The sequence below is a fragment of the Ambystoma mexicanum genome, chromosome 12, assembly GCF_040938575.1.
Source record: "Ambystoma mexicanum isolate Mex_15411 chromosome 12, UKY_AmexF1_1, whole genome shotgun sequence".
Lineage (NCBI taxonomy): Eukaryota > Metazoa > Chordata > Amphibia > Caudata > Ambystomatidae > Ambystoma > Ambystoma mexicanum.
The window spans coordinates 303,477,074-303,502,022 of record NC_090936.1 but is presented as its reverse complement, the minus strand read 5'-3'; positions in this window follow the sequence as shown (position 1 = coordinate 303,502,022).

The following is a 24,949-nucleotide window of genomic DNA, read 5'->3' as shown; positions in this document are numbered from 1 at the left end:
GGTTCATACAGGAATTGCTAGTGATCCTGGATATGCTTTCATGTCCGACAAGAAAATACAGTTCATGGGAACTATGGGAACAGGATTATGTGGCATTTGAAAGGATCCATTAGGCTCTCAGGGCAGACATCGTTTGTCATTCTTCAATCCAATCAGGCCAATGGAAGTGTGAGAGGATGCAAGCCCATCTGGCTGGAGGCAGTACTGGTTCAGATTGATGGGGAAACTATCAATGTTCGATAGCATGTGCTAGCAGGGACCTCACAGACACAGAGCAGAAGTACGAAATAAAGAGGCAAGCTCTAGAGGTGGTGGGGTGCTGCAACCATTTTCATAGTATGCATCTATGGCTGTACAGTCAAAGTGGTTCACCACTTTGGAGAAAGGTACAGTCAACTTGTTCTTTAAGCAGACACATTCTTCAGCCAACTCTATTACTTCCTCTTGTGTACCAATTGTTTCACCAGATACCTGAACACATTTTCTTCCAGGTTCTTGTCACCGTCTCTGTAAAACAAAGTCACATCAAAATCTTTCAGTTGCAGGAGCCACCATTCAATCATAGCAAGAGCATGGGGAGTGTATTCTGACATAATGGGAGTAGCAGCTTATTATCGTTCACCACTTTGACTGGACAGACATAGATGCAATGGGGAGACAATCGATGTTCGATAGCATGAGCTAGCAGGGACCTCACAGACACAGAGCAGAAGTATGAAATGAAGAGGCAAGCGCTAGAGGTGGTGGGATGCTGCAACCATTTTCATAGTATGCATCTATGGCTGTCCAGTCAAACAGAAACCCCACTCTCTCCTTGCTCGTCAGTTTGGATCACTTGAATCAAAGAACTAGTAGGGGAGAAATGTGGGGTAAAATATAGCCCCTGAATGCTATAAATAAAGAGGGCATAGTGATTTGTGGTGTGCATTGAGGTCTAAATCCAGCACAGAAATGGTGGTGTCAGACATGAGCAACAAATGTGAAAAGGGCAGGAAATCCCCTAAAGGGATGTGATCTTTTGCACCTTTCCAATCCACCCTGACAATAGATTATTTATTAATTCATTCTATTGATTATGAATATAAAAATGATGTCTGTTTGATGGGGACTAGTCACGAATTCCTTCTCAACACAGGTTTTTAGCATGATTCCTTTGTCTTTTAAGCTTTTGGATGTATGTCACGGTATGTTGAGTTGGGTTTGAATGAGTGCACTATGAATGGCAAGTATGTGTGACAATGTTTTAGCTGACTTTAGGCATATGGTTGCTGCTGTTTTGCTGTATTAAAGTGATCAGTGTTTAATTATTTTTTATTGACTCACCATTGTTTAAATTGTTGGTATCACTTTCAATAAATTTTGATACACATTTTTTCAAATTGATTTGTTTCTCTGGACAATTTTTTTCTGTTGTTCTTTGGTGTCAGACATGAGGCCTATTGAACTAAAGACAGGCCTAAATCTCAAATGAAGGGGAAGTGTGCTTGGAAGTTCAAACATACAAAGATATGTGCAATGCATTTCAGGAAGGAAAGAGAAAGACTTGTGGCTGAAAATGCTGTTTTACTAAATCCATGGAAAGCTATGCTTTTTACTTAAAGTGACAGATAGCAGCGTGTACATTATCTTCAATGTAATACCAGATTGTGATCCAGAAATCTCAAGTGAAACCAGAAAAACCTCCTTTTTCCTCATCCCAATGACAGTATGCAAAGAGAAGTGCCCACTTCATTTCAAGGTAAGCTTGGTGTTCTCATATAACGGCCCTGTGTATGGACAATCCTGAAGTGATACTAATGTCTTTTGCAACTGTAAATTAAAGGAAAGACATTCCACAGTGTTAGGTTAGATTTCATAAGTGTATGTAATTTTCCCCCCATGTGTACACCCCCAACAATTTTGCTTCTGTTTAGACACCTTTGACTGACTTTGCCAGAGAAGCACAGCCTTCAGCTGCACTCCTCTTGGCTTTCGCTCACTTTTTATGGGGAAACTGACATGCCCTTAAAACAGTCAGTACTGGGAGACTTTGTTTCCCTTAGTCCTTTCCCATGTTGCAACTTTTGTGCAACATGTAACAAGTGTGCAATGTATCTTACCATACAGCACACTTGGGTCTATAGTCATTTTCCAAAGGCCCTACATACTCTGTTGGACATTTTATGAACTGTGCAGATGTGTCATGGACAGGACTGGTGGCAGCTATCTTTTCGCATTATTTTTAACCCTTTCATGCCATGTTAACCGCGTTCACCATGTTTGGCACAAATAGGTAGCCTGGCTCCAAAATGGCCATGCCACGAGGTTCTTGGTCTGTCCTGTCCTTAGGCCATCTTACCCCTTCACCATCCCCAGGTCGAGTCGACCCAGGTCAGTCCTTATTTGGTCATGCACTTTCCCACGAAACCCAATGCTTTTGGTGGCTTCTGCCTGCCTTGTGTGTGTGCCTCCCAGATGTGGGCTGGAACGTTTGAGTCCAATACACATCCTGGGTGCCAGAGAGTCTGGAATGCCCTGAATGACTGGGATCACCATGGTCTGTGATTGGTCCATGTATGGGGTGTGTGTTTGTGGGCAGATCTCCCATTGGGTCCTCTTCGTTTTGGCATGAAGGGATCTTTAGATAAGAGGAGGCCAAAAACACTGCTACCATGTCGATCTTCTGAGTTCTCACTGAACAAAGGATATGATCCAAGTATCCTGCAACTACGAAGCCGAGTCAAGGAACAGCTGGTGACCCGCTGGAAGGTTTGGCACCCTGAACCCGCTGTCGTCCCGTGCGACCCCTCTGCATCTGGTCATCCTAGAAGGTGTGCGAAGACACTTTGACCCATTGGAATAATGGGACCAACTATTTTCGGCACCTTCACTAAAACCTGCAAGTAAGCTTTTTCAGAAGTGTCCCTGGGCCAACCAGTGGGCTGACCAGCTTACACAGGACCTTTTCTCTGTATGTGCCATCGTTTTGAGGAGGCCCTCGAAAAATTGGCATACTGCTAGCTCTCCCAGCACCCTCACACCGAATTTCGTACACTTGGCATTCCCAGGTCTGACGTAAGATGAGTGTGCCAGGACCGGAGTAAAAGCGGTTACCGTGTTGCCCTGCCATGGCAACGTCTTTTGCAAGTACGCTGCATTTGTGACTCTCTTGCCCATGAAGCCTGCTGCAGTGAAACTGGGTCGATTCATCCTCCCGGAGTGTAGAAATTGCCACTGTCCCATTTGGGAATCATCGCTGTACCTTAGGAACTAAAAGCTGCAGAGACGTCATTCTTGCCGCATTCGAACATGCAACCCAAGTGGACTGAACGGACGAAGTTTGGGTCCAAGTGCGCCTGGGACCGGTGAGTACTTACAACACTAACCAGTGGCCCCTGGCACCAAGGGCCCCTTTTACACACGAGTGGCCCCTGGAAGCTCCCTCTACTGTCCACTGCTAGTACAAAATAGCGACTCCATCCCGCACTCTGGACCTCTACTTCAAGTGGAGGTCCTCCCTGAATAGTGGGAAATTGTTCTTCATCACCTCATCCACCTTCACGAGCTGCTAGAGACCCCCAAAGAGACCCTCTTTTGCCCATTTTAACAACCGTGTGTGCTGGCATTGCATGTACTATTGAGCACAAGGCTCCTCTCTTCTTAGGGCTTGGACTGCCTCTTAGTTAGGTGTGTTTTCGATGTCGAAGGTGCCTAAATACTATCTGCACTGCCTGTTTCCTTCCCATCTAGGTTGTTGACATATTTTGTGCATTTAACCCCTTTAGACCCCAATGGTCTTGTATATACATTGTATTGATAGTGATGTGTTGGTTTACTTAGTGTTACTGTGATTATTTTGCTATGGTCTATGTTACAAAGACCTTGTAATAAATATGTCTATATTTTTTATATAACACCTGTCTGGAGTAATTTGTAAGTGTCCTTACTTTGTATGCTCATTGAGGTCCTTCAGTCACCCTCACCCGTCCTGAGACCTAGTCTTGACCACCTGGCATAGCTACCCTGATTAGTCTGGCTTGCCCAGAGGTTACCCTGTTCCAAGAAACTAGGCTGGCCTTCTGAACCTCTGCCCTCCAGGTCAGAGTTCAGAAATCCATCTTAACACACGTGGACGTAAGGCCCGGATGGCTTATAAAATGCTTCATGTAAAATGTATTGTGTGCACTTTTAAAAGCCATTTCTTGAAGAATTGTACATGCAGCTGGGCATTTCTACTGAAATGACACTTTAACTTCATAGACCTTTCCTCTCCTAGTCCCGTAGAGGGAGGTCTGGTTGTTAACAATCAATCAAGTCCATCGCTTGAAAATACAAAGAAATACACTCCCATTGATGGAAACCATGGTGGAAATAGAAAAAGCCCTGTCTGGATTTTCAGCAGAAGTGACCTTGAGTTCACAATTCCCATACAATGTGCATTAAAGCTATAGCCAGGATCACTGTGAGGCCAAGGAGGTATAGGCTAAGAAACTTAGAGGAACAACGGTGGGGGCTAGAGTGATCGAGGCCTGTGAAGATGGGGTATGATTAATAGAAAAATAAATGTTATTCCAGACTTTTATTAAAGGTGGCAGTAATCTCCATTGTACCATGCCAAAACTATTTTTGTGTGATAAACAGAACAGAAGTTATTAATGAAATTTGATTTGGGACTTCCCTTGATTCCAAGAGATTAAAAATGTGGTGTGAGGGTAAAGGAAAAAATTAACATTGGAACTATGAAGTGGCATATATTTCACTAATGCGGCTTCTGCGTAAACGAAGAAAAAAGGTATCTGTGCACGGGAAGGGCTTGCAGACTTCAGATTAGCACCATCTAATTTGCCTAAAAATGTAGTTCTTAAAAATATATCCATACATGTATAGATTTGAAAAATTAGGGGACTTGCCATGTTGATAGATTTTCAGAGCTTAAACATGCCAACCCCACATGTTCGTTTGGGATGACTAAGCTTTCTCCTCCCGCAGCTTTCCTTACTCACACTCTTCACCTCCTTGTCCTATTAGCACACAGGTGGGAGGAGGGTGGAGACAACCAACCAATCCTTTCTTCGGGAATCATGACAAGTTTGTGATGTCATTTGGCCTATAAGTATACCATCAGAATTGGGTTTTTTCACTTTATTCCTGTTAGGTAACCTCCTGCTGAACTATTGCAAAAAACACCCAAGCAGAGAGGCCTCAAATCCTGCATTGGAGACAGGGATAAGGAGACATAGAACCTGACTGGGAACCCTTGGAGGAGCCAGAGGGGACTATCCTTGACTGACACCCTTGCTGTCCCAGAGGTGCCTTTTTGTCCCCTGATGCCAACTACAATGCCTCTCCTATAAGTAAAAATATCCCAAAGCCATAGACTGCGTAGCCGTGCATTTTTCTCAAGTATTCTAGTTATTTCCCATAGCAAAATACCCTGTTTATCTGTGTAGATCCTTAGCATATTTAAATAAAGTACATTCATTAATTCCCCTAGAGAAATCATGTGGTGTGTTTTGTTAGCATTCAAGCCTAACAAGCTCCTCCCAGTGTTTTGCAAGCCTGTAAACACATAACGATTTGATTGACTGTTTGTAAGAAAACCCCTTGCCTCGGTCCGGATAGGGGGTCCTGAATCCAAAAGAATTAATCCCCAAAATGCTGTTTCCAAGTCAGTGTGCAAGGTCAAATGAAATCGCCATTGATTGCCCTTCTTTTTAAATCATAAGTGTGAAGCCTTATATTTCCTTTGCATGTGTGGTGGAAAGAAACAAAATTGTCCCGTTGCTCCCATTGTGCTCTGACCCAAACTACAAAGCCCTTTCTGTTCTTTTTAGGTGTGGCAAAAGGAATGTTCCCATTGTTTTTCTTTCCCTTATATTGCATCTGTAGTAAAGAGTGCAAAACGATTTTTCCCCTTGAATCCCTTTTTACAAAGAGTGCATTTTTATCAGAACCCCAAAACGAGTTTCACATTGTGTTCCCACTCTCTGCCACAGGCCTTCAATTCAAAAGGATCATGGCTTATTGATATTTGGAGGGGTTACTTAGATGGGTACCTAGCTAAAGGGTTTATCCAACCCTCCATGTCCACTGCAGAAACGCCCTAATTCTTCATGCCTGTATCGTTTACAGGGCGCTAAATGAGATAATCATCAAAAACAGATACCGACCTTTGTGATGAAATAGAAGGTGGAATGTGGATGGTGGAACTTGGAAGGTTGTGAGGGGCTCGGGGGAGGATGGAATGAAAAAGGGTAGTTGGTCTATGGAGGAGGATGAATAAAGGATGACATACCATTGACTGTCTCAGTGCATTATTGATGGTATTTATAAACTACTGGTATACAAAATAATATATAACAACTGGTGATGAGGAGTGGATGACCTGCGCTGCTGGGAAATGGAGAAGAGTATTGGATGAAGGACGGAGAAAAATAAATATTGTGGGGGCCTGGGGAGGTGAGCTGGAAAAGCTGGAGAACTAATGAACTAGTAATCAGCCTATGGAGGTGGCTAAGGGGCCTGCGAAGGTGGGCAAGAGAAACAAATGGATTCATAATCAGCCTATGTAGTTGGCTAAAGAGAACTATTGATGTGCCTATGGAGGTGGCTAGAAGTAAAGGGACAGTGTAATGGTGTGAGAGGCCTGTGGAGGTGGCCAACGGAAACATACCCTTGGGAGGTGGCTATTCGGAGAGAACATCGGAAACAGTGCAACAGAAACAGCCTGCAGAGGTGGCTAATCGGACAGAACGTCGGGAACGGTGCAGACGAGATTCACAGAGGAGGTCGTAATTGGAGTTGTGGAAGAGTTGCCAGACAACATGTAAGAAGTAAGATGACGATGGCAAGTGAACCGCAGTAATCAGGAGGAAGTGAAGACATAGATAGTAAGATGCGTTGCGCAATAAAGTTTAAGGGATCAAGCATGTATGCGCATACAAACTAACGTTACACCATTGAGTGATTAGCATCAAAGGACATTTTTAAAAGATGCGCTGTTGCTCACCGGAGTGAAGGTTCCAAACAGTGATTGCCATGTGACGCATTGCGTAACTTCCACCCGCATTAGATGAAAGGACCAAAGGAACATGCAAAACGAGCGGCCACATTGAATTTGACTGATAAAAGTGTAAATGTCAGCATAGCAATGTGATACTATGGAGCATAAATGTTACAGCCACAATGTTATGGTCGCAACTTGGAACCCAGGAGGCAATTGAGCTTAACATATTGTCCTTAAGCGGATTAGGCAGAAAAGCTCAAACAAATAAAGACTGTGCAAACTGCAAGACATATATATGTACGACAGTACAACAGGTGGTGACATGAGAGTTGGATATAAATTGCTGGATTGTTGCATTTGCACAATAAAACTGATAAGACATTGCAGAAACTTGGCCAATCCGGAAACGACATCCATAAGGGTGAAGAGTGACATCCACAGAAATAGGTAAAGATGTCTGTTGATAATGCAAGTGGGGACATAAGCCCAACCCAAAAAACAAATCCAGTCAGTTACCTGCGCCGACCGGACCCATGCAACCGTGAGCCAAAAGAGTATCAGGGACACCGTTGGCACGAATGGGTAGATGAATCTGAAGAGTTCCAAAGGGCAGTGGGAAATCAGAATGGCCCAAAAATATTGGACATTTTTATAAATCTTGTGGGAAAGGAAATAAAAGGTGTTACCAAGACCATATCAGCAGAAGAGAGAAAAACATACCAACTTCTTGTCAGTGCCATCAGTGGGCGCTTAATAATTACTCTCAATAGAGATTATGAGCGCTATACATTCAATCAGTTTGTGCAAGCTCTACTTGTAACGGTTGCGCAGTTTGTGTTACGGTTACAAAAAAAAGCTACATATTGTCAATTTACAAGCTTTGGCGACGATGAGGCAATAAGGCATAAGGCTAAGGGTTATTGAATGGTGTACATCGTCACACTTCCGGAAGCATATTTTAAAGAAGCCACTCCCTCTGAAGGATCTGTTAGAACTGGCAAGTGTATATGAGAGGGCTGACACTCAGGCAGGAAACATTGAGAATCCGAGAAAGACAAGAGAGACAATGCTATTGATGCGGATTTGAGTGCCCTCAACAAGGCTAATGCCCAGCCCATGGTCGAATGTGTATGCAGTGTGGCCTGGAGGCTCACTTTCAGGTGATGTGCAGGGAGAGGGTGTCTCTGTTACCAGCATACAGACCCAACATGCAGACATTTCTGAATAGAGGGTTAACATGCCAAGGGCTTCCAGCGCAAGACTATACCAGAAGACAGACATTATGCGACCTAACACTGCCGGAGCAACATACCAAACACAGCCGGGATTCGTCAGGGCGATGGAGAGCATGCAAATTGAATCAACTGGGCATGCTAGCAGAGAACATGATCAGAGTGTACACTCATACCAAGATCAAGAGAGACCACAGTTGGGGGATCCCTACGAAAACCTGCCAATTGAGGAAGTACACGTGAATACAGGGCTGTATCAAGAGTATGACAGATACAGCAATGAATATGGTATCCATCCCTGAATCATTCAATGTTTCTTTGACTGGGGAATAGTGGGGAGGGAAAAGTTTGACTGAGAGTTTTTCTGGGATCAGAGTGATGTTGGATTAGGTACAAACTAATTCAATTTACAGCACGGAGCAGGGAGAATCCAATCAAGTGCTGGAAGGGAGTTGCCCAAACAACCAGATGGTGACTGAATATTTGGAGAGATCAGCGCTATATGCACTTACATCTGCTGGTGGACAGTTTAACAGTGCCCTTGGTAGAACCTGATTTTTCATATGATACTGAGACCTTGCAGATTAACCAGCCAACCTTCATCTAATAAACGCTCTGCAAAACGAAATGGAGACTTGTTTGGTTTTAGTCCACTTAAAGATTTGGGGCAACAGGAGTGGCTGCGCCTGGGTGTAGATGGGGACTCAGTAGGCATATGGGTTATGAGCTTAAATGATAAGTAAGGGGGTTTGTTGTGATGTAACAGAAGGTGGTATATAGATGGTTGAACTTGTAAGGTAGTGAGGGGCTGGGGGAGGATGGAATGAAAAAGGGCAGTTGGTCTATGGAGTAGGATGAATAAAGGATGACATACCAGGAGACCGTCTCAGTGCATTATTGATGGCATTGCTAAGCTACTGGTATACAAAACAAGATATAACACAGACTGCCTTTAATACTGGTGCATCTCATTGAAGTCAAGGTAGAAAAGATGTTTACCAAACTGGATCTGAGCTGATGGGGGGGCCTACCACTTAGTTCATATCAAGGCTGACAATGAATGAAAGACAGCCTATATGAATTACTGGTGATGCCGTTTGGCATATGCATGTCCCTGCAGCCTTTCAGCTTTTTATAAATAAAATTCCATGAGAACTGCTAGATGTCTGGGTCTTAGTCCACATCAATGACATCCTAACATACTGCAGGTCCAGAGAGACGAACATGTGAAGCACGTTCAAGTAGTACTAGCCCAACACTGGAACTATCCGACTTTCTGTATTTATTGAACATGTTGCCCTTGATGTAACTCTGTATGCCCCTATATAATAAAGTCAGCATTGACTACTTGATATTTGACTTTCTTTGGGTGGTAAACAAACCTCAGGTGCAACCAGTCCATCTACTCTATCTGGTAAAATACAACCAATATACAGGTCACCTCTAAAACATTAATTGAACAAGAATCTATGTGATCACTGTGCCGCCCGTAACTGCTCTGACGAAAATGTCGAAGCCAATTATGGTGCAGCGCAGTGATCAGCTAGATCACTGTACCTGCATCCGCCGGCCCCCATTTCCCTTCCCAACCCCCCACCCCACTTACCTTTACGGCAGCACACATCTGTGTGTGCCGCCTACACCCTGCTATCCCTGCAGCATCAGCTCCTCCCACTAATGTGGGTTAGAGCAGGCACCGCAGGGTGGTCATTTATAAAAAAAAGTCTTTCTTTCTTGTCCCCGCTTATCAAAAAGGTAGGCGGGGGACAACCTTGCAACCCATGACTCCTGTTACGGTTCCCAAGTAGAGCGGGGGACAACCCCGCAACCCCTACTCTGCTTGGGCGCAATAAATGCTGCCCTCATTTTGTGCACCCCCAAAAAGCAGTGACTGCGGGGGAGCAGAAAAGAGGGCTACATTTTGGTACTATTCCATTAAACCATACTGGTTCCTTGCTGGTTGTACTTGTGGGATCCGCCATCCATTGTAAGATCCTGCAATGCACTTGTCCACATATATCCTGAAAAGTCATTTTCTTAGAAAGGTCATCTATAAGATTTGTTTTCTGAGTTGGTCTATTCCTTCTTCTCTCATCACTGAATGAGTAGGTTTAGTCTCAGTCCTCTGAACTGTTTTTGGCCTGGGCTTGCACTCAGCCCATTCTGAATTTGGTGCTTTCTTAGCAAGCACTTCCCTCTTCCAGTCTTTGGACACCAGCTGAAGCACTGAGGTACACACAGAGGGCACTTGCACAAACACACATACCTTTGTACTGGGGAAAACCTGAGATAATAATCTATACAACAATCTCATGACTTGGACCCAATGGTTCCACCCTACCAGGTGACTATGGGATTCCTTACATGTTGGTTATTCCGTCACTGTCATTTATTTTGGCAGTAACCAAATGATTTATCACACAATGACGAATTATACCCGTGAAGGATTTACGTCCAGCAAAAAGCTGGAGGTGAATCTGCTGAACATTATTTACAACCCTCATATACAACACTCCTTGTTGCAGGATCTCAAATCTCTCAGCTTTCTTCAGGTTCACCATGAGCACACCCAACACTTTTTGTAGATGAAACATCAATCCCTTTTCCCGTTTTACTTTTTTTTGTCACAGCATTCCCTTCTGCTGGATCATTCAAAATGCCTTCTTCTCAATCCAATTTACTCGCATAACACACTTTTATAAGCCAACATCTCATGCAGCCACATCACGCATTGGTGTAGCTTTTGGACACTTCAAGACTGGAGTAACTTATATCACTCCAGCAGAATTTATTAAGACAACCCAATCACATTTATCACAGTGTACCTGTGGCACATAGAGAAGAGCCTAACAATTCAAGGCATTACTTTAGAAAATGACAGGCTTTACACTAACCCCCACAGTTCGTCTAATACTTAAACTGGATGCCTAATAAAATAGGTCTATCTGAGGAAAATATATTTGATGGCAAGGCAGAGGACTCAGCACATGTTATTACCCTTTCTTTGAGCAATTATCTCTACTTGAGGAAGAGTGTTGGTATTCTATCTGTTTTTGTTTTGTTTCTACAGGTGCACACTCCTGTTAGCCTAAGCATGTTTCTTTCATTTGCCACCTAACGCAAAGGTAATTGAAAAACGTTCTAATATATTGAACATTTATGTTATGCATCTAGGTACTCTTGGGCTTCCTGGCACACTTCAGTAGCTTAAATCATTCAAGTTTCACATTGACAAGTAGCTGAAAATAGGTGGTGGTGGTGTATGATGCCACCAAGACAGTCCCCACCAATTATCTCTAGCCACTTTTCAATGTGGAACTTGAATGATTTAAGCTACAGAAGTGGGCCAGGAATCCCAAAAATGCCTAGATGCATACCATGTATGCCTATCACACCGAACCTTTGTGCATATGCTGGGAGATGAAGAGGAAAACTTGCATGCTCAGTTAATTATTGGCTGTTGTCCAACACAATTGAGACACAACATCATGAGAAAACCTGGAATCATGCTATATAGGATTTTGGGACCAGGCAGATCACAAAGGTTGGCAAATACGATCATGGACCAGAGAGAAGGTACCTTAAAGTCCCTTGGGGCGGAAAGTTCAAAAGCAGTGTATGGCCAACATTTTCATATGGCAGAAACATAGAGGAATGAGCACACTGAAAATCACTGCAACATCTTCATAGGTATTCTGACAAGATGTGTGAGCACTGAGGAAACCCTTTTCTACCAGTGACTGGATGTCCTCCTGAAGGACAGACATGGAGGCAACGAATAAATCCCAATCACTGGGCTAAGGTCTGTGAGGCAGCAGCTGTTGTACTACAACCTCTGTAAAGGTAGTGGAAGACCACGGTGCTAACAGCGAACATGGCTGATGAAGAACAGCTACATTCACATAGTGAAGAAGAGGATGTCAAGGAGGTTTCCTTAATCTACAGATTCTTCAGTACTTGGACAGGGTGACAGAGACAACTGCAGTGTCAGATAGCAATCCAATACATCAACATGCCAGTACTCATCGACATAGGGGCTTCCATCAATGTCATGGCCATTGATCAGTTAATAGCTCTTGACCCATGCCCCAGCTGGTGCCACTGAAAGTGAAGACCTTCACATATGGACGGTCTATGCTTCTAGCCCTGACTGGAGCACTCATTGCAGATGTTCATCATGAACAAGACAAAATTCTATGATACCTCTTGGGTAAGGGATATTCTGCTAGGTTGCGACACGCATTAATAACTGGGCCATTTCATATTTGCAGTATATGAAGTAGACATCCAGGAACACTCACCGAGTGAAGTGTCTTATTCAAGGAAGTCATTTGTCTTTGTTACCAACAAGTGTGTCTGCACATTAAACTGATGGTTCAACCAGTCACTCTACATCACAGCCACATCCCTTAACCATGACTCTAAAAGGTGGAACCTAAGATTACAAAGCGTGAGTCAGAGTAATTGATAGGGTGGCGGGGCTCAACATTGTCAGGTTCAACAATAGTGGTGGGTGCAAAGCCAGGATTTGCATGGACCTGCATTTGACTAACTAGGCAATAAAGTATGAATACCCTCCAAAATCCATGAATGATGGCATTTTGGTGAGTTCACAGAGGGCCACTCTCTTCTCCAAGATGAACTTAAATACCAAGTTTCACCAGGTGTGGCTAGAGACAGACTTCAGCTACATCAAAGTATTTGTATCTCTCGTTGGTCTGTTCAGATATAAGTGACTGAGTTTTGAGGTCTCTTTGACAGCTGAAGTGCTCCAGAAAATAATTTGAGGCATACTGGCAGGCCTTCCAGTTATATTTAACTTTAGTAATGATGTTTTCATATATGCATAATCAGTGTAGGAACACATGTCGATACAAGCCAGGATGTTCCATTGCCTTCATGAGCAAGGGCTAAACCTGAACTGGAAAATGTCTGTGTAGAAGCAAGCATAATTCTTTGGATATATTTTTCAGGACTGAAGCATTTTCAGAGTATGCATCTTTGGCTGTCCAGTCAAAGTGGTTTTGACTGGACAGCCATAGATGCATACTATGAAAATGCTTGCAGCACCCCACCACCTCTAGCGCTTGCCTCTTTATTTCATACTTCTGCTCTGTGTCTGTGAGGTCCCTGCTAGCTCATGCTATCGAACATAGATTGTCTCCCCATTGCTTCTATGGCTGCCCAGTCAAAGTGGTGAACGATAATAAGCTGCTACTCCCATTATGTCAGAACCCACTCCCCATGCTCTTGCTATGATTGAATGGTGGCTCCTGCAATTGAAAGATTTTGATGTGACTTTGTTTTACAGAGACGGTGACAAGAACCTGGAAGAAAATGTGTTCAGGTATCTGGTGAAACAATTGGTACAAAAGAGGAAGTAAAAGAGTGGGCTGAAGAATGGGTCTGCTTAAACAACAAGTTGACTGTGCCTTTCTCCATGTCACTACAGGACATTGTAGCTGCTACCCAGGATGATTAGTGTTGGAAATTGATCATGGACCATATTCGAAAGGACAGATGGAAGGACTTCTTTGCAGTCTGCAAACCTTTTTATTATTATTATTATTATTATTATTATTATTATTATTATTATTATTATTATTATAATATTTAAAGATTGCCAAAATTACAACGGTGCTGTGCATCCAGTGATGGCCACCCCCTAAGAGGATAAATTATTGTCATCCCCTTGGAATTGGTTTCTTGGGTTATCAAGGATCTGTCGGGTCATGGCCTGGGAGCATGCAGTGAGGACGTGACCGAATAACACTCTCACTGTGATCCTCGAAGATCCTTGTGGCAAAGGAATTCCACTGATCGCACCTTGCAGCAAATGGTACTGATGGGTGGGGAAGCTGACGACTTGCTTGCCAGCCTTTTTCTGACACAAATCGGACCCAACAAAGGGGTGAACCTTCGCCGAGATGGCCGCCTCCCCCGAATCCCAGGATGGTGGCCGCTAAGAGAAACACAGTGGGACTGGTGACTGGTGTGGAGGCATACCCACTTAGACCTGAGTGCATCCTCAGATCTTGGGGATCCTATAATCGTGTGTGCGGCGGAGAGGGTGCTCAGTGGGACAGCTGTCACACTGAGCGCACTTAGAGGCATTTCATTGGTGCAGTACATTGTGTGTGCTCCTCGCCACCAGCCAAACACTGAATGGTGGAGTAAAGTTGCAGTGGACTGCTTGCCACATGCTGTGGAGCTGATATACCCCACCACTGTATATCACTGAGGTACACTACTCAGCGGCACTACACGGCTGCTGTTCTTGACCCATGCATGCAGATAAAGCATGGATCTACCTGACACAGCTGTCGGAATGACTTGGGTCAGTTGATGGCCACATAGCCACCCCACCCCTGGCTGCTGCTGCCGGTTCATTGTCCTGTCATATATACTGCACCGGGGGGGGCATAGCCCAGCAACATCATAGTGGCTTGCCTCTCATGAGTGCTGGGATGCTTTACAAAAGTTTGCTACAGCTGCTGGGACTGAGGCAATTGGGGGGCCTTCCTAGACCTCCCACTGTTGCAGATGCCCCACTTGAGGGGTTTGAGCGCAGCACCCACTAATCCATCCACTGTTTTTGCTTCTCCATTGAGCATTTGTTGCATGCCCACAGTGCTGGAACTTTTGTTGACACTCTCCTGCTGGAACACAGGCATGCACTCTGTGCCCAAGGGAACGCCGAGCTCCAACCCATGACCTGCCCACCTGCAGCCCCTTACTAACAGTACATTGATAATTTAAAACACCTTCAGCATGCTTTTGCTTATACTCACTGAAATCTAGAAAAGTCTGCAGAGGGGATGAAAACCTACTACGAGTTAAAGACTACCAGGAAAGAGTATGAAGTAGGAGACAGGGACTACCTATACAATTTCGAAAGGAACCAGACAAATGAGAGGAAGTTTCTCACCTCTTGGCTGGGTGCTTTTGATGCATGCCCACAGTGCTGGAACTTTTGTTGACACTGTTCTACTGGAACACAGGTATGCACTCTGCCCCCAAGGGAATTCTGAACCCCAACCCATTACCTTCCCACTTGGAGCCCCTTACTAACAGAGCTGGATCCTACTTCAAGCCCATAATCCTAGCCTAGACCCGCAACAATGTCCCCTTCGAAAAGCAAGTGGAAACCCACCATCTTGGACTCATTTACTAACCAGGGCAAGACTAATGCCCCTAAACAAGCACCTGGAATCGACCAGCCTCCACCCTTGGACAACACTCAAGGCTCGCAAGACAATATGGTCCTCACAGTGATTGCCTCTCTGCAAATCTCTCTGGAAACTAAAATTGATGAGGTTAAGATTGATGGACAGCTGCTCAGGCATGATGTTAGACAACTGACAGAAAGGGCTTCCTTTGCAGAACAGCAACTCAATGATACAGTTGTCCCTACTAAAGATTTAGTGGTGAGGGTCAAGGAACTGGTGAGGAACTGGTGAGGAGGAACACCTCGCTGGAACAAAGAGCGGAGGACACATAGCAGAGCATGACAAAAGAACATACGGGTGCTGGGTCTGCCGAAGGGGTTGGAAGGAATGGATACAACGTCCTATGTTGAAAAAGTGCTGCTACAATAGATCAGCCCCGGCAAGCTGTCACTTGGTTTTTTTTAGTAGAGGGAGCCCATAGATCACTTCAGTAAAAACGGCCCCCTGGATCTTACCCACGACCTATGATTGCTAAGATCTTCAATTTCCACGTAATACAATTTAAGAAATCTTGTGAGAGGTTGCATACTGGCCACACATGGGTCAGGACCTCAACATCTACTTAAACATACTATCGAAATATTGCGGCACTAACCTTTATTTATTGCAGGATTTTGCAGGATTTTTGTGGGACATTTTTTATTAACTTGATGGTATAAGTTTGCCACATTGCAGGAAAGAGGCAGAATGCAAGGCTACAAGAGAACCAGGGTATCATTATTATGTATCTTTTGTATTAATTTAATAGGAAGAGTCCCAGATGTCTCTGGCTTGGCAGAACAGTGTTTGATTTGGCGACGTTTTTGGTTTAATGTGCATGCCTATTTAATAGTATTAACTAAATTGATCATTTTCAGTTGTAATGCGGAAAATAATCCCCCTTCTATGCTCTCCAATCCCCCAAACACCCACACACCTCTCACCAACACACATCACACATCTCAACAACTCCCCATTACAACTTCCATTCCTGAACTTCTCTGTCATACAAATACTCACGTGCTATGTCACACTGTCAAGTCACAATTTGCACTCCCCACCCCCTGCCACTCTCCAAATCATACTCCCAACTCACACTTTACAGTCTCATTTCCTCCCGAAATATACAGTCCCTCATTCTTTTGTGCTGCTTCTGCATCTTGTATCTGTTCTCCCATTCTTTCGCACTCTTCCCTCATCCTTTTTCCCAATCTGCAGCTCACTGCCTCTTTCCGGCCATCCGCTTCCGCTCTGCTTTCTGGCTCACTGACCACACACTCCCTCTACTTTCTGTACCTCTGCTCGCTCTCAGAATTCTGGCCCACTGCATCACTGCTTCCTCTGCTTTCTTGTGCACCACTGTCTCCTCTGACCCACTGTTCTCCCTCTGCTTTCTTGCCTATCACCTCATATCTCACCCATCACTCACCCTCTCTATCCTTTCCCTCTCCTAGTGTGACAATTTCATTTTTTTAAATGTAGATTTTGACCCAGATCATCAAAAAACTGGGCATTTAAAAATAAAGCCGAGGATATGCTATTTTTAGACAACCCATTTTTGGAAATGAGCAAGTCACCTTATTCTCAAAGGTGACTGGCGCATTTACACAGGCTTGAGCTTTGGTGCATAGGGTTCTGGGTTGTTCGACCGAAGTGTAATTATTTGCGGAGGAATTGACCAGAGTCAATTTCGCCGCAAATTGATTTGCACTTCAGCCAAACAACCCAAAATGTACCTTTCACCACCACTGCACTGCTGCCCTTACTGCTTGGTCACTGCTGCTTCCCCTGCAACCCTGTGGGGGCAGATCCGTCTCTCTAGCGCGAGTTGGATCCGACTCCGCAGGGTCCCTTTTTTGTTATTTTCTTTTTTTTTTTTTTTGGTCACCTGCCTCCAATTTTGAGAAAGCAGGGGACAAGTATTTATAAAAATCGATCAAATGGTACTGGCCCAAATAGGTCAAATTGTACCATTCAATCGATTTTTGTCAGTCAAAATGGGTAGTACCTTGAATAGAAAACCTCTCCTGACAGTGTTCTGCAAGCTCCCAGTGCCTTTCACAGGGACAGGCCCTTTCTGGGGCCTGCTACTGTAAAATGTGACCCAAAAAATGCATTTTTATACTGTTTAAGGAACAGAAATGCAAGCGACACCTCAGCGTTTCATACCTTAAAAGAAATGCATGACAGGGTCAGGAAAGACCTTGGGCCTCATTACCCGGTAGGCGGTGAGCCATGGCGCTATTAGCACCATTGCTCATGCCGGTAAAATACCGGCACCGCCTTGGCAGAAAGGGGATTTACCGCCCCATTCCATGGTTGGAGGGGCGGTAAATCCCCTTTCCGCCATTGCCCTTCCCCATTCCCATTTCTGCCCCATAGGGCTCTACGGGAATGGGGAAGGCGCTAATTACGGCACCGCAATTTTGCGGTGCCGTAATTAGCTCCGAGGTCCCTTAGCGGGTTGGATTTTGACACCTGCAAAAAGCAGGCGTTAAATCCCCCAACCCGCAAAGGGACCTTGTAGTAAGGCGGTAGGGATTTACTGGTACCGGTATTTTACCGGTACCGGTAAATCCCTACCGCCATCCGTGTAATGAGGCCCCCTGTCATGCAGTGGCACCTCCACATCCTATGCGCTTGGGTTGCCTACAATTTCTGCAAATTTAAAAGTGCATCTTGCTTGGAAATGTTGGATGCGCTTTTAAATTGGCAGCAACGCCCCCTGATTTGCTCAAGGAGGTGAAAAAGGCCATCTGAATGGTCGCGCATGGGAGGGTTCTCAGGTGACTTACCTTTTTTAAACATTTGGTGGCCCTTCTGAGAGGAAGATTTTTCATATCCCCACCCTCCTTATCTTTGTGCCTTTTCCCCTCTTTCCGCTTACCAGAAGCAAGCTTGTCCTTATGGGATACTCTGTGTGACACCCATAGATCTGCTGCAATGGCTAACTTCTTAAGATCTATCTCCCTAAAGTCAGCCAAGTGCTGCTTAAACTTAGGGGAACAAGAAGCACAAACATGTTCAAGCATGACTAAATATATCACACCCTCAAAGGTGGTGACCACTTCCACCCAACCAGTCAAGTTTTTAAAGGTATGCGCAACATAAGTAACATAAGCATTACCTTATCTTATTTTTGTTTGTATTCTCTGAATCTTTTCAGGTATTGGAGTTTGCTGCAATTTTGCAAAGTTTTTTCTGTCAACCTTTGACATATCCATAATAGCCCTGCAGCCAGAATGGGGTAGTCGGCTGAGCAACCATACAATCTTATCAGCATCCACTACTTTTGTACCTCACATACGTACTCAAATGCAGTTAACCAGTCCATAATGTCATTCATGTCATCATATACACAAAGTAGATCTTTCAGAAATCTTGGATGAGAGGAGGGGCCACACCCACCAGACCCTCTAGTGAAACCATTGGTTTCTTGCAATCTAGCAAGCTCCAACTGGTGGTCCCTGTCCTTCTGTTTCTCTGACCTCTCTAAATCCAGCTTAGCCATGTGAAATTCAAGCTCATTCTGCTTAAACTGCAGTTTTTGCTTCTTGAATTCCAGCATGGCCTCAACCCCACAGCTGTTCAGTGGAACAGAGGACACATCATCATCATCATCGCTTCTCTCTACAGTAGCACTGGTTAATACATTACTGGTACTTGGGATAGCCCGAGTACCTTCTGCACTGTCATAGGAGGGCAAAGCTAGAATCTGCATTTCCCGGAAATCTGTGATTCTTTGGATAATTTCGGATTTAGTACCAGTGGCCGACAGGCCCCATTCGGAAAAAATGTTCTTAGTGCTTTGGATCTAGAGGCACTCAAAGCAATGTCCGTAATTGCTTCCATATTATAAGTAAAGGCATGTGACTAATGGTTAACGTCAACCTAAGAACACTATGGGCCTCATTACGAGGTAGGAGGTAGCCATGGTGCTATTAGCAGCATGGCTATCCCCTTACCGCATTCTGGGCCCGGGTTCCCGAAATAGGGACTTACCGGGTCATTCCAACCTTGGAGGACCCGGTAAGTCCCCATTCCGGGAACCATTCCCCATTTGAGCCCCCATAGGGCGCAATGGGAATGGAGCTAATAACGGTACTGCGATTTGCGGTACCGTTATTAGCTCTGAAGTCCCTTAATGGGTCCCATCCTTAACACCTGGTCAGACCAGGTGTTAAGGAAGGGACCCGCTAAGGGACCTCAGAATAGGGTGGTAAGGGATTACCGGCACCCGTGTCCTTACCGGTGCCGGTAATCCCGTACCACCTTCATCGTAATGAGGCCCTATGTCTCTTGTGTAAGTGTAACCTGGGTACCTTACCAGAGCGCAACACTGAGTACCTCCGATCTTATCCCACCACTGTACACCAATTTGTTAAGATGGATTTCTAAACTCTGACCTGGTGGAAAGAGGTTTAAGAGGCCACCATTGGTTTAGTGAAACAGCGGAATCCTTCTGGACAAGCCAGACAAATCTAGGTAGCTTGGCAGGCGGTCAAGACTAAGGGCCTGTTCACGACTTTGGCGTTAGCGCCGGCGGTATTACCACCAGCGGTATTAGCCCTACCGCCGAACTCCCCGGCGCTAATAGCGCCGCATCACAAGTTTGGCGGTAATGTAATTCCCCATCCCCCATTGAGCCCATTCGGGAATGCCCCATTCTCCATTGAGCTCAATGGGGAAAATTTGCACGCTTACCGCTGGCGGATTTCCCGCCGGCGGTAATAGCGCAAACTTTTGTAGGATTTCCCCCCAGCTCAGAGCTGGGACGAAATCCGCCAAAGTCCTGATTTGGCGGACCCTTAAATCTGGCAGTAATAGTGCTACCGCCGGATTTAAGGGTTACCACCAAAGTCCTGATCAGGCCCTAAGTCTGAGGAGGGGAGAGAGTGATCAGAAGCAGAAAATGAGCACATACACAGCAATGAACCACAAATTACTCTTAGACAAGGGTATATGAAAAATATCTATACATTTATTGTTGGCGGGACCAATTGACACAAGTAACTTTAGCAGTGCAAAAACAGTTATCACACAAAATCCTTATACTATACAATATATATATATTACATGGACGCGGTAGCGTCCATGTATTTATGGTTAAATTGGTGTTTCCATAGGAAGAACATTTTTTGGGTGGCTTATAACTTTGCTCCCTCTGGACGAATCCTCACAAACTTTGCAAAAAAAGTATATGGCCCACTTTAGTTTTTTCCCATAGACATAATGGGAAAAAACTTTGCGCACTGCTACAGCCCGAACCGCTGGACGGATTTACACCAAATTTGTGGCAGGAGCGGCGGCTTGGTCCAGAAAGAGTGCTTTTGCTAATTTGGTTGTGAATCCGTCCAGTAGTTTTAAAAAAAATGACCAAAATGTAAGGCAAAAAAATTAGTGATATCTGTGTTCACTTCGCGGACGGACTTCCCTGTTCGCTCCGCGGACAGCACCCCGATTGGCCCATGGGCTTGCGTCATGTCCGCGTACATGCGACGTGTTCGCTGATTGGGCAGTGTGGTGCGTGATGCGCGTCAGATTTTCTGTCGCGCCCGCCATCTTGCATTCACCGACGACCAAGGGCCCCATTACACACAAGTGGCCCCTGGAGGCCAATCTCCTTTCCACTGCTAGTACGAACTAGCGTGTCCATCACGCAATCTGGGATTGCCTCTGCCTTCAAGTGGAGGTCCTCCCTGAATAGTGGGAAATTGTTCTTCATCGCCTCATCCACCTTCGCAAGCTGCTAGAGACCCCCAAAGAGACCCTCTTTTGCCCATTTTAACAACCGTTTGTGCTGGCATTGCATGTACTATTGAGCACAAGGCTCCTCACTTCTTAGGGCTTGGACTGCCTCTTAGTTAGGTGTGTTCTCGATGTCGAAGGTGCCTAAATACTATCTGCACTGCCTGTTTCCTTCCCATCTAGATTGTCGACATATTTTGTGCATTTAACCCCTTTAGACCCCAATGGTCTTGTATATACATTGTATTGATAGTGATGTGTTGGTTTACTTAGTGTTACTGTGATTATTTTGCTATGGTCTATGTTACAAAGGCCTTGTAATAAATGTATCTATATTTTTGATAATAATACCTGTCTGGAGTAATTTGTAATTGTCCTTGCTTTTTTATGCTCATTGAGGTCCTTCAGTCACCCTCACCCATCCTGAGACCTAGTCTTGGCCACCTGCCATAGCTACCCTAATTGGTCTGGCTTGTCCAAAGGTTACCCTGTTCCAAGAAACTAGGCTGACCTTCTGAACCTCTGCCCTCCAGGTCAGAGTTCAGAAATCCATCTTAACACATGTGGACGTAAGGCCCGGATGGCTTATAAAATGCTTCATGTAAAATGTATTGTGTGCACGTTTAAAAGCCATTTCTTGAAGAATTGTACATGCAGCTGGGCATTTCTACTGAAATGACACTTTAACTTCATAGACCTTTCCTCTCCTAGTCCCGTAGAGGGACGTCTGGTTGTTAACAATCAATCAGGTCCATCGCTTGAAAATACAAAGAAATACACTGCCATTGATGGAAACCATGGTGGAAATAGATAAAGCCCTGTCTGGATTTTCAGCAGAAGTGACCTTGAGTTCACAACTCCCATACAATGTGCATTAAAGCTATAGCCAGGATCACTGGGAGGCCAAGGAGGTATAGGCTAAGAAACTTAGAGGAACAAAGGTGGGGGCTGGAGTGATCGAGGCCTTTGGAGATGGGGTATGATTAATAGAAAAATAAATGTTATTCCAGACTTTTATTGAAGGTGGCAGTAATCTCCATTGTACCATGCCAAAACTATTTTTGTTTGATAAACAGAACAGAAGTTATTAAGGAAATTTGATTTGGGCCTTCCCTTGATTCCGAGAGATTTAAAATTTGGTGTGAGGGTAAAGGAAAAAATTAACATTGGAACTATGAAGTGGCATATATTTCACTAATGCGGCTCCTGCGTAAATGAAGAAAAAAGGTACCTGTGCACAGGAAGGGCTTGCCGACTTCAGATTAGCATCATCTAATTTGCCTAAAAATGTAGTTCTTAAAAATATATCCATACATGTATAGATTTGAAAAATTAGGGGACTTACCATGTTGATAGATTTTCAGAGCCTAAACATGCCAACCCCACATGTTTGTTTGGGATGACAAAGCTTTCTCCTCCCACAGCTTTCCATACTCACACCCTTCACCTCCTTGTCCTATTAGCACACAGGTGGGAGGAGGGTGGAGACAACCAACCAATCCCTTCTGCGGGAATCATGACAAGTTTGTGATGTCATTTGGCCTATAAGTAGACCATCGGAATTTGGCTTTTTCACTCTATTCCTGGGAGGTAACCTCTTGCTGAACTCTTGCAAAAAACACCCAAGCAGAGAGGCCTCAAATCTTGCATTGGAGACAGGGATAAGGAGACATAGAAGCTGACTGGGAACCCTTGGAGGAGCCAGAGGGGACTATCCTTGACTGACACCCTTGCTGTCCCAGAGGTGCCCTGTTGTCCCCTGATGCCAACTACAATGCCTCTCCTATAAGTAAAAATATCCCAAAGCCATAGACTGCATAGTCCGTGCATTTTTCTCAAGTATTCTAGTTATTTTCCCATAGCAAAATACCCTGTTTATCTGTGTAGATCCTTAGCATATTTAAATAAAGTACATTCATTAATTCCCCTATAGAAATCTTGTGATGTGATTTGTTAGCATTCAAACCTAACAAGCTCCTCCCAGTGTTTTGCAAGCCCTTATAGACATAAAGATTTGATTGACTGTTTGTAAGAAAATCCCTGGACTCGGTCCGGATAGGGGGTCCTGAATCCAAAAGAATTAATCCCCAAAATGCTGTTTCCAAGTCAGTGTGCAAGGTGCAAATGAAATCGCCATTGATTCCCCTTCTTTTTAAATCATAAGTGTGAAGCCTTATATTTCCTTTGCATGTGTGGTGGAAAGAAACAAAAATGTTTTTTGCTCCCATTGTGCTCTGACCCAAACTACAAAGCCCTGTCTGTTCTTTTAGGTGTGTGAAAAGGAATGTTCCCATTGTTTCTCTTTCCCTTGTATTGCATCTGTAGAAAAGAGTGCAAAACGATTTTTCCCCTTGAATCCCTTTTTACAAAGAGTTCATTTTTATTAGAACCCCAAAACGAGTTTCACATTGTGTTCCCACTCTCTGCCACAGGCCTTCAATTCAGAAGGGTCATGTCTAGTTGATGTTTGGAGGGTGGGGGTTGTTGGGAGAAAAAGTATTATAACCAAATCAGCAATCACGGTGGGCCTGATTAATGGAAGCGCTTAATAATGGCGCAATCCCATAGCAAATGTTCTGTGAATCAGGCCTTATGTGCCTTGGATTGTTATTTTTCTGTATTGGTGAGTGATTTGAACAGAAAAGCTGTGGGAAATGTGACTGCATATCTCAGTATTATTTCTGTGTTGGTGCCATTACAGAAGCCATTTCGTTCTTGCATTGCCACAGCATTGGTAGTTGATGTTAGACTGTTTGTTAAATTTGTTTTAAATAAATGAATAAATCTATATTCTTACTATACACCGGCCTGGTTCCTAGTCCATTGTTACACCTGGTATTTGTTGGGATTGGGTGCAGGATGGGTTGCAGGCCTTAACAAGTTGAACCTTAACAAAACAATAGTGCTTTATTGTGCGCAACCTTGATTGGGGGGAAAGGAACTCCCTGAGTTCAGTGTGACTGCGTAATAAACTCCGACAACTAACATGGCATATCAAGCCGGTAGTATATAAAATATTGAAATAGAACCAGCTTTTTAAAAAACAAAACTCTCATCTGTAGAAAAGAAAGAGGCAGAGTTGTCTGCTCCCCCCAAAAAAAAACAAGCAGTGCCATATAGCTTAACCACAGATCGCAACTACAGTCGCTCAACTTGACGTGCTATCTACTATCATTTGTATTTTAAACACCGATACCTCATCCAGCACCAGTGTGAGTACGGTGGCAGACTCCATGACTGGTAGTCTCTGTGTCTCATTTCTGGCCTGCAGGTTGACGCTGTGTGGTCACGCTCCTGCAGCCCCCCTGCTGATCTGGATGATTCCAGAACTAGGTGTATAGCCTGGGTGTCCTCAGGCCACTGTCCAGCCGTATGCTCACAGCCATAGCAAAAAGTCTGAGTATACGGGCAACCAAATAAGCCAGTGTGCCCACGGCAACACAATGTTCAGCTGTATGATCACAGCAGTATCCTGGTGTGCTGGGTGCCCCGAGCTCTGATCCAGCTGGCCTGCGTGACCACAGGTCCAGCCTCAACACTCTGATACAAGCAATGTGGCCACATAACAGAATGAAAAATGAAGCAAAAGAATTTATGAAAAACGATTGGAGCAGGGAATGTATGGGGTGGTGGGGAGGAGTCTCAAAGCAGGATGTGAACACACACCAGGAAAGAGCAAGCAGGCTTGGATACAGCAACACATCCAATGGGGCATGTTTTCTTTGTGTTTGCCAACAGGGAAAACCCTGAATAAGGCAGTCACAGTATGGGGAAGT